The 11,648-nt window shown below is 41.2% G+C and overlaps 1 protein-coding gene across 4 annotated transcripts in view; it reads left to right on the forward strand.

Moving 5' to 3' along the window:
* The first annotated feature begins 10,484 nt into the window (after positions 1-10,484).
* Positions 10,485-11,648, forward strand: part of trabd (TraB domain containing) — a 12,066-nt gene continuing 10,902 nt past the window's right edge. The window contains exon 1 of one of the 4 annotated variants that reach the window (XM_021601361.3): positions 10,485-10,884. The gene's annotated coding sequence lies outside the window, so the exon portion shown is untranslated. Of the gene's footprint in view, positions 10,885-11,279; positions 11,483-11,648 lie in introns of those variants that run through there. The other 3 variants (XM_021601368.3, XM_021601374.3, XM_021601380.3) reach the window with 3 other exon arrangements.

Raw genomic sequence — 11,648 nt, forward strand, 5'->3', positions numbered from 1 at the left:
ATGTTGTAAATCACACCTGACGATTGACTATTGTAGCTATTGTAGCTAATGACTATTGTAGCTGGAAACGGCTGATTTTTAATGGAATATCTACAGTTGAAGTCGGAAGTTTACATACACCTTAGCCAAATAAATTTAAACTCAGTTTTTCACAATTCCTGACATTTAATCCTAGTAAAAATTCCCTGTTTTAGGTCAGTTAGGATCACCACTTTATTTTAAGAATGTGAAATGTCAGAATAATAGTTGAGAATTATTTATTTCAGCTTTTATTTCTTTCATCACATTCCCTATGGGTCAGAAGTTTACATACACTCAATCAGTATTTGATAGCGTTGCCTTTAAATTGTTTAACTTGGGTCAAAGGTTTCGGGTAGCCTTCCACAAGCTTCCCACAATAAGTTGGATGAATTTTGTCCCATTCCTCCTGACAGAGCTGGTGTAACTGAGTCAGGTTTGTAGGCCTCCTTGCTCACACACGCTTTTTCAGTTCTGCCCACACATTTTCTATAGGATTGAGGTCAAGGCTTTGTGATGGCCACTCCAATACCTTGACTTTGTTGTCCTTAAGCCATTTTTCCACAACTTTAGAAGTATGCTTGGGGTCATTGTCCATTTGGAAAACCCATTTGCAACCAAGCTTTAACTTCCTGACTGATGTTGCTTCAATATATTCATATACTTTTCCTTTCTCATGAAGCCATCTATTTTGTGAAGTGCACCAGCTCCTCCTGCAGCAAAGCACCCCCACCACATGATGCTGCCACCCCCATGTTTCACTGTTGGGATGGTGTTCTTCGGCTTGCAAGCCTCCCCCTTTTTCCTCCAAACATAACGATGGTCGTTATGGCCAAACAGTTCTATTTTTGCTTCATCAGACCAGAGGACATTTCTCCAAAAAGTACGCTCTTTGTCCCCATGTGCAGTTGCAAACCGTAGTCTGGCTTTTTTATGGTAATTTTGGAGCAGTGGCTTCTTCCTTGCCGAGTGGCCTTTCAGGTTATGTCGAAATAGGACTCGTTTTACTGTGGATATAGATACTTTTGTACCCTTTTCCTCCAGCATCTTCACAAGGTCCTTTGCTGTTGTTCTGGGATTGATTTGCACTTTTTGCACCAAAGTACATTCATCTCTAGGAGACAGAATGCGTCTCCATTCTGAGCGGTATGACGGCTGCGTTGTCCCATGGTGTTTATACTTGCGTACTATTGTTTGTACAGATGACCGTGGTACCTTCAGGCATTTGGAAATTTCTCCCAAGAATGAACCAGACTTGTGGAGGTCTACAATTTTGTTTTCTGAGGTCTTGGCTGATTTCTTTTGATTTTCCCATGATCTCAAGCAAAGAGGCAGTGAATTTGAAGGTAGGCCTTGAAATACATCCACAGGTACACCTCCAATTGACTCAAATGATGTCAATTAGCCTATCAGAAGCTTCTGACTTTGGGATGCTGGCCTTCTAGGCAGAAAAAGCCATTTCTCAGACTGACCCATAAAAATAGAAGATTAAGATGGGCAAAAGAACACAGACACTGGACAGAGGAAGATTGGAAAAAAGTGTTATGGACAGACGAATCTGTGTTTGGGGTGTTCAGATCACAAAGAACATTCGTGAGACGCAAAAAAAAAATATGAAAAGATGCTGGAGGAGTGCTTGACGCCAACTGTCAAGCATGTTGGAGGCAATTTGATGGTCTGGGGGTGCTTTGGTGATGGTAAAGTGGGAGATTTGTACAGGGTAAAAGGGATCTTGAAGAAGGAAGGCTATCACTCCATTTTGCAACGCCATGCCATACCCTGTGGACTGCGCTTAATTGGAGCCAATTTCCTCCTACAACAGGACAATGACCCAAAGCACAGCTCCAAACTTTGCAAGAACCATTTAGGGTATTCTGTCTCTAATGGAGTGGCCAGCACAGTCACCGGATCACAACCCTATTGAGCTGTTGTGGGAGAAGCTTGACCGTAAGAAGTGCCCATCAATCCAATCCAATTTGTGGGAGGTGCTTCTGGAAGCATGGGGTGAAATATCTTCAGATTACCTCAACAAATAGACAACTAGAATGCCAAAGGTCTGCAAGGCTGTAATTGCTGCAAATGGAGGATTCTTTGACAAAAGCAAAGTTTGAAGGACACAATTATTATTTTAATTAAAAATCATTATTTATAACCTTGTCAACGTCTTGACTATATTTCCTATTCATTTTGCATCTAATTTCATGTATGTTCTCATGGAAAACAAGTACATTTATAAGTGACCCCAAACTCTTGAACGGTAGTGTAAGTATTCAGACCATTTACTCAGTACTTTCTTGAAGCACCTTTGGCAGAGGTAACAGCCTCGAGTCTTCTCGGGGATGACACTGCAAGCTTGGCACACCTGTATTTGGGTAGTTTCTCCCATTCTTCTCTGCAGATCCTCTCAAGCCCTTTCAGATCGGATGGGGAGTGTCGCTGCACAGCTATTTTCAGGTCTCTCCAGAGACGTTTGATCTGGTTCAAGTCTGGGCTCTGGCTGGGCAACTCAAGGACATTCAGAGACTTATCCCAAAGCCACTCATGTGTTGTCTTGGCTGTGTGCTTAGGGTCGTTGTCCTGTTGGAAGGTGATCCTTCGCCCCAGTCTGAGGTCCTGAGCACTCTGGAGCAGGTTTTCATCAAGGATCGTACTTTGCTCTGTTCATCTTTCCCTCGATCCTGACTAGTTTCCCAGTCCCTACCGCTGAAAAACATACCCACAGCATGATCAAGGATGCCAAACAGTCACATTTCGGTTAAATTCGCCGTTTTGAATAGAAAATAGTTTGCCTTCGTGATTTGTGTAGATCCAATGAGAAACGTTTTTAGCGGGGGTGATGCACGTTTGGAGCAACACTGGCTGTATCCAAGGCTCAGCCAATCGTTCACATAACAACATACTGCAGCACGCGACTGAAGAGAGAACCAATTTGCTTGTTACAGCATCAGCGCGCGCTCTGGAAAGACAACGGAGAGCGGAACGGCTGCTCATTTACACCAGCGCGTCCCCTGACCCATAACGAAGAGGTAGGTGAGAATGTGATGAAGCGTACTTCATGAGCTGTAACCGAAAAACAACTGGCATTTCGAAAGTTTGAGGTGAGGGAGAAAGTGTGGTAGAACAAGTATTGTTAGCATTGTTAAGTATCTTATTAGCTGGATCGAATTCTCTGTTAGCTAGCCAGAGAAATGGTGAGCAACATTAGCCAACTTAACTGATCAAATCATTGAGTTTATGGTGTGAAAATTAGCTGGCTAATAAAGTCAGGCAGCTAACGTTAACGGTAGCTAATGTTACAACATCAGATGAGCTAACTTTAGTGACCTAACCAATTCGCTCTAGTATTAACTGGTAACGTTATACAACTTCTTGCCATTCCTCAAGTTATAACTTGTTAGTTTCCCACTGGACCCTGGTAATCTGTGTGAGTAGTTAACTAGCTAACGAACTAACTACTATCTGTGAACTAATGTTTTCTCTCTACAGTATGTGGTTAATTTTCAGAATGAGAGAATTAGGTGAAAATGAGGCATTTCTTGTTATACAAGTGCATTCAGGGATCAAGTGAAGCTGGAGCTGGGCCTGGCTTAAGCTGGATGCCACTATAGAGGTGAAAGGAACACCACACACTTTCCTTCTTTCTCATTTTTTCAATACAGTGGATAAAAAGGGGTATGCCAGGTGTACTCTCTGCCTGAAAGAGCTCACTTCTGCCAACAAAGAGTATCATGCTCTGCTGACACATTGTAGAACAGATGTCCACAGGCAGAAAGTGTACAATGTAGTAGTAATGTACAGTGTAGCCCAAGATATTGCTTTTGTTGTGTTGAACTTGACAGTAACACTTGTGTGTAGGTGAGGGGGGTTTATTCGGTCACGGCCGGCTGCGACAGAGCCTGGACCCGAACCAGGATCTCTAGACCACTTTGCCACTCGGGAGGCTGCTTTCTGTTCCTTTTTTTGTAAATCTGTGAGTTAGGTTCACATTAACCACTTTTTATTTTATACACAGAGACTGATCATGTAGATCATATTATTTGTTGTTTAATTAGTTAAAACCTGCATTTCCCCCTACCAGGGATTTTTTTTTAATGTTTCAGTGCCAAAAACAAAGTGTCACTTTTTTGGGCCCTTAACCGGTTTGCTTCCATGCATGATGCTGCCACCACCACCTTGCTTCACCGTAGGGATGGTGCCAGGTTTCCTCCAGATGTGACGCTTGGCATTCAGGCATAAGAGTTCAATCTTGGTTTCATCAAACCAGAGAATCCTGTTTCTCCTGGTCTGAGTCCTTTAGGTGCCTTTTGGCAAATTCCAAGCAGGCTGTCATGTGCCTTTCACTGAGGAGTGGCTTCCGTCTGGCTGCAGAGATTGTTGTCCTTCTGGAAGGTTTTCCCATCTCCACAGAGGAACTCTGGTGCTCTGTCAGAGTGACCACCGGGTTCTTGGTCACCTGCCTGACCAATTCCCTTCTCCCCCGATTGCTCAGTTTGGCCGGGCGACTAGGTCTAGGAAGAGTCTTGGTGGTTCCAAAATTCTTCCATTTAAGAATGATGGAGATCACTGTGTTCTTGGGGACCTTCAATGCTGCATACATGTTTTGGTACCCTTCCCCAGATTTGTGCCTCGACCCGATCCTGTTTCTGAGCTCTGAGGACAATTTCTATGCCCTAATGGCTTGGTTTTTGCTATGACATGCGCTGTCAACTGTGGGACCTTATATAAACAGGTGTGTGCCTTTCCAAATTATGTCCAATCAATTGAATTTACCACAGGTGGACTCCAATCGAGTTGTAGAAACATCTCAAGGATGATCAATGGAAACAGGATGCACCTGAGCTCAATTTTGAGTCTCATAGCAAAGGGTCTGAATACTTATGTAAATACGGTATTTCTGTTTTTATTTTTCATAAATTTGCAAAAATATCTATAAAAATAACTGTTTTTGCTTTTTCATTATGGGGTATTGTGTGTAGATTGACTATAAAAAAAAAATGTTTCGTCCAGTTTAGAATAAGACTGTAATGTAACAAAATGTGGAAAAAGTCAAGGGGTCTGAATAGTTTCAGGATGTACTGTATATACTGAACAAAAATATGAATGCAACATGTAACAATTTCAAATTTTTTACTGAGTTACAGTTCATAAGGAAATCAGTATATTTAAATAAATTAGGCCCTAATCTATGGATTTCACATGATTGGGAAGGGGCGCAGCCATGCGTTGGCCTGGGAAGCCATAAGCCCACCTACTTGGGAGCAAAGCCCACCCACTGGGGAGCCAGGCCCAAGCCCAGCCAATCAGAAATAGTTTTTCCCCACAAAAGCTTTTTTTTTAAGACAGGAACACTCCTCAGTTTCATCAGCTGTCTGGATATGCCAGATGTGGAGGTCCCTGGCTGGCGTGGTTACACATAGTCAGCAGTTGTGAAGCCGGTTTGATGTACTGCCAATTTTTTTTAAACAGCGTTGGAGGCGGCTTATGGTAGAGAAATTAACATTCAATTCTCTGGCAACAGCTCTGGTGGACATTCCTGCAGTCAGCATGCCAGTTGCACCCTCCCTCAAAACTTGAAACATCTGTGGCATTGTGTTGTGTGACAAAACTGCATATTTTAGAGTGGCCTTTTATTGTCCCCAGCACAAAGTGCACCTGTGTAATGATCATGCTGTTTAATCAGCTTCTTGATATGCCACACCTGTCAGATGGATGGATTATCTTGGCAAAGAAGGCATGTTCACTAACCAGGATGTAAACATATTTGTGCACAAAATTTGAGTGAAAAAAGCTGTTTGTGCGTATGGAAAAATTCTGGCATCTTTTATTTCAGTTCATGAAACATGGGACCAACACTTAACATCTTGCGCTTATTTTTGTTCAGTATAGAATTCCATAAAGACTGCTTCACCAACAGCCACATTATGAAAACATGTTTATAAAACATTCATACTATTGCTTATGGTCCCTCTATCGAAGTGTACTGAAAGCCAATGCAATATACTTAAAAAAAAATCTGCACTGCAATATATGCAAAATATCACATCATGTTGTTTGTGGCAATAATGTTTACGCTCACAAGTTTAAAAATGTTTACATACTATAAATAATCTATAGACTGTATGTAGCCCTATCTCAGTTGTTGTGGTGTGCTCACACATAAATATTCCATTAGTTAATCAGTGTCATTTGACCATACAGAAGACAGAGAGAGGAGGCAAAGTGAGAACGCACCTACCTTATAGAAGACTGGGCTCCTTAAAGGTGCAATATGCAACTTACATTTTACCATTTGCACATTTAGCCCGGAAGCAAAAAATAATAACAAATGGTTGCATTCGTTTAAGTTCCCATACAAACAAATGCATGGGCAGTACTTTTGACTGGGAATGAAAGTTACAGATTGCACCTTTTAAAGTACTTTTGACTGGGAATGAAAGTTACAGATTGCACCTTTTAATGGGTTCCTCTCACACCACTAGTGCACTTATTAGGTAAGGTTCGCTGATCCATCCACAAGGGAAGTCATAGGATGGATTTTCGTGTGTTAACAAAAAATGTCAAATTCAGAAACACCTTCACTTTAATTATTATAGGCAAGCATATGCATTATTGCCAACATTCAAGTTAAAATCTCCATGCTATGGATCTATGAAAGGTATTCCAAACCTGCCACCTCTCAACGTCAGTAGAAGTGACTGTTTTCATGACCTTTCAATGTGCAGTGGTCTTTACGCCAGCACTGCATTTCAACTGAAACCTGGACTCATTCAGGGAGAGTGCTGGACATTACAGTCATATCCAGCTCTTCTTGTGGAAGTTATGAAGAATAAGGGAAGTTATACGTAGATATAGAAAGCATTGTACACAATAAAATGCACAGCATCTGAATGCTTTGCTTTTGACTGTCCTACCTTTTCACCATAGGCCTACGTTGCCACGCACCACCACATTGAGAGCAACAACAACACCCCATGTCCAATGCCGCGTCAGTAAGACTTGGTTATTGTGGTTGCTCATTACTCACCAAAAACAATGCCCCCTGAAGTTAACGAATGAGAAGTAGAGTACTGTAGTTAGTAGAATTGTTATTAGCATATAATAGCACCTTTCACTAGGTATGATGCAGTTAACAAGGGGGGGATGTGTAGCAACCAACATCAATCGTATATCTGAGCAATTGGTAACCTAAACTGAACAGTGATGGCAGAACAATCTACAACAAGCATGTATTCTGAATGAACACACTGAGGATTCCTTAATGCTGTGAATCTGTCATCTTGGGCAATAAAACATGTCTCTGTATAAAAGGGCCATATGATGTGCATGTAAAATATATTAGAAACCTTAGAATATCTCACTGGTATGTGACAAGAGGAAGGCTTAGAACACTTATAAATCAAATGTTTTACTTACACTGTTTGTGACAATGCAAAGTTCACTTTCAAATGAGATACATGTGTTGATATGTTCACAGTCTAACATGCACTAAATACATGGTTTGGGAAACTACCTGCCTGGGTAGGCTACCTAATAAGATATTATTTATGACCAGTGATTAGCACACTATCCCCTTGATGTACTTAGCACACTAATGCATTCAAAAGCACTTTAAATATGTAGCACAAGTTTATGAGTGTGAGCATGTCGATAGAGCAGTGCTCCTCACCGTTTTTTTGGGTTGGGGACCTCAGATTGGGTAAAGAAACAGTTTTGTTCCTGGAGGCTCTGTCTGGGTAGATCTCCTTGGGCACAGATCTATGAACAGTTTATCCACCCAAAATCCTAGTCCAAGTAAAACAGGTGAAAGATACAAAACTACTTCTTGAGGCAATGTTGGGTGGTGTTTCTGGTGATGATGTAGTCTGTGTAATAAAAGTTTTTTGTTAAGATAAAAGTTGAAGAGTTCCTTGTATAAATGTTTTTGCAATTAATAGCATATGCATATACATATAATTATATGGCCGTTGGTTTGCACAACAAAATAATAAGAACTACAAATCTATATTACCACCAGTAGTGTAAAGTACTTAAGTAAAAATACTTTAAAGTGCTACTTAAGCAGTTTTTTAAGGTATCTGTACTTTACTTTACTATTTATATTTTTGACAACTTTTACTTTTACTCCACTACATTCCTAAAGAAAATAATGTACTTTTTACTTCATACATTTTCTCTGACACCCAAAAGTACTTGTTGCATGTTCAATGCTTAGCAGGACAGGAAAATGGTCCAATTCACTTACTTATCAAGAGAACATCCCTGGTCAAATCAAATTGTATTTGTCACATGCGCCGAATACAACAGGTGTAGACTTTACAAGCCCTTAATCAACAATGCAGTTTTAAGAAAAATAAGTGTTAAGTAAAAAATAGATAAGTAAAAACAAAAAAATTAAAGTAACAAGTAATTAAAGAGCAGCAGTAAAATAACTGTCACGCCCTGGCCATAGAGAGGCTTTTATTCTCTATTTTGGTTAGGGCAGGGTGTGACTAGGGTGGGGATTCTAGTTTCTTTATTTCTATGTTTTCTATGTCTATGTTTTGGCCGGGTATGGTTCTCAATCAGGGACAGCTGTCTATCGTTGTCTCTGATTGGGAATCATACTTAGTCAGCCTCTTTTGCCACCTTTGTTGTGGGTAGTTGACTGTTAGTGGCCTGTGTAGCCAAAGTAAGTGTCACGGTTGTGGTATTCTTTGGTTTGTTGGTGACATTTATAAATAAAAATAAATGTACGCTCACCATGCTGCACCTTGGTCCGGTCGTTCCACCCTGACGACGTTCGTGACAATAACAAGGCTATATACAGAGGGTACTGGTACAGAGTCAATGTGTGGGGGCAGCGGTTAGTCGAGGGAATATGTACATGTAGGTAGAGTTATTAAAGTGACTATGCATAAATAATAAACAGAACAAAGAGTAGCAGCAGCGTAAAAGATGCGGGGGGGGCGGGGCAATGCAAATAGTCTAGGTAGCCACTTGATTAGGTGTTCAAGACTCATATGGTTTGGGGGTAGAAGCTGTTAAACCTTTTGGACCTAGACTTGGCGCTCTGGTACCGCTTGCCATGCGGTAGCAGAGAGAACAGTCTATGACTAGGGTGGCTGGAGTCTTTGACAATTTTTAGGGCCTTCCTCTGACACTGCCTGGTATAGAGGTCTTGGATGGCAGGAAGCTTGGCCCCAGTGATGTACTGGGCCGTACGCACTACCCTCTGTAATGCCTTGTGGTCGGAGGCCGAGCAGTTGCCATACCAGGCAGTGATGCAACCAGTCAGGATGCTCTCGATGGTGCAGCTGTATAACTTTTTGAGGATCTGAGGACCCATGCCAAATCTTTTCGGTCTCCTGAGGGGGACTAGGCTTTGTCGTACCCTCTTCACGACTGTCTTGTTGTGTTGGATCACGGTAGTTTGTTGGTTATGTGGACTCCCAAGGAACTTGAAGATCTCAAACAACTCAACTACAGTCCCGTCAATGAGAATGGGGACGCGATCGGTCCTCCTTTTCCTGAGGTCCACAGCCGTCTCCTTTGTCTTGATCACGTTGAGGGAGAGGTTGTTGTCTTGGCACCTCACGGGCCAGGTCTCTGACCTTCCTATAGGCTGTCTTGTCGTCGGTGATCAGGCCTACCACTGTTGTGTCATCGGCAAACTTATTGATGGTGTTGGAGTCGTGCCTGGCCATGCAGTCATGAGTGAACAGGAAGTACAGTCGTGGCCAAAAGTGTTGAGAATGACACAAATATGAATTTTCACAAATTTTGATGTCTTTAATATTTTTGTCAGATGTTACTATGGAATACTAAAGTATAATTACATGCATTTCATAAGTGTCAAAGGCTTTTATTGACAATTACAATAAGTTGATGCAAAGAGTCCATATTTGCAGTGTTGACCCTTCTTTTTCAAGACCTCTGCAATCCGCCCTGGCATGCTGTCAATTAACTTCTGGGCCACATCCTGGCTGATGGCATCCCATTCTTGCATAATCAATGCTTGGAGTTTGTCAGAATTTGTGGGTTTTTGTTTGTCCACCCGCCTCTTGAGGATTGACCACAAGTTCTCAATGGGATTAAGGTCTGGGGAGTTTCCTGGCCATGGACCCAAAATATTCATATTTTGTTCCCCGAGCCACTTAGTTATCACTTTTGCCTTATGGCAAGGTGTATGCTGGAAAAGGCATTGTTCGTCACCAAACTGTTCCTGGATGGTTGGTAGAAGTTGCTCTCGGAGGATGTGTTGGTACCATTCTTTATTCATGGCTGTGTTCTTAGGCAAAATTGTCAGTGAGCAATTAATTGCAATTCATCTGATCACTCTTCATAACATTCTGGAGTATATGCAAATTGCCATCATTCAAACTGAGGCAGCAGACTTTGTGAAAATGAATATTTGTGTCCTCAAAACTTTTGGCCATGACTGTACAGTAGGGGACTGAGCATGTCTGCGTGTTATCCCTACTGCCTCTGATCTGGAGGACTCACTAACACAAATGCTTTGTTTGTAAATGAGGTCTGTGAGTTGTGGTGTGCACCAGGCTATATGTAAAAAATATGTCTTGTGCTAATTATAAGCAATTTGAAATCATTTATAATTTTTCTTTTGATACTTAAGTATATTTAAAACCAAATACTTTTAGACTTTTACTCAAGCAATATTTTTCTGGGTGACTTTCACTTTTACTTTAGTCATTTTCTATTAAGTTATCTTTACTTTTACTCAAGTATGACAATAGGGTGCTTTTCACCACTGATTACCACAACGCACTCAAATCTCAATTGAACTACAAGTACCAGAAGACAACGTTAACAAACGAGTCGAACACATCATTGGTCGAAGTGCAGGTGAGAGCACAGGTTGGCTAACTTGTAAGTTTTATTTTATTAATGTATAACATTGTAAGCTGTAGTTATTATATGTTAATTACAAATTGATATGACATTGTTTGCCAAGTAGTTAGCAGCAGTTAGACAGTTAACCGATATGTCAGCTGTTAGCTAGTAGTAAGCTAGCTGCTATTCGGCGAGTAGTAAGCTAGCTGCTAGTCGGCAAGTAGTTAGCTTTGGCCAACTTGCTAACTTAATGAATAATGTTAGCTAGTTTGTCTAGCTAGCTATATAATATGTGGAAACGAGGGGAATATCAGCTAAGGGTGTTAATGTTTTGTCTCTAACCAGCAGGTTTGACGGCTTTAGCTAGCTAACTTGACTTTGTAGCATGTGGTTAGCTAGCAAAATAGCTAGCTATGTCAACACTTTTGTGTGAAGGTGATGTAATCGTGTTGAAGTACGCAGCTACATGCAGCAGCAGGAGAGCGTTTAGCCATGACCGGGCTCTAAAAAGGGGCCACTAAGCTAACGTTAGGCAGTTTGCTCATGATATTTGTCTATACACTATAACGTACCTGTCACAGTAAAACCTGGCTCACAAATTGTCTTACCTACTAGAATTAGCTACCTGTGACAGGTAACGTTAACTAGACGGTTTTATTTTCCAACTAACTTTATCGCCATATGCTGATGGTAGCTAACTAGTGAGAATGGGTAGTTTATTTATGGTTTAGTACACTGCACATATATCTAGTTAGCAAACGTCAGCAATTGAGGAACTTGAATTGGGGCCTTAGCTTAGT

The sequence above is a fragment of the Oncorhynchus mykiss genome, chromosome 1 (genome assembly GCF_057628025.1).
Source record: "Oncorhynchus mykiss isolate SJ-2025 chromosome 1, ASM5762802v1, whole genome shotgun sequence".
In the NCBI taxonomy this organism is placed as follows: Eukaryota; Metazoa; Chordata; class Actinopteri; order Salmoniformes; family Salmonidae; genus Oncorhynchus; species Oncorhynchus mykiss.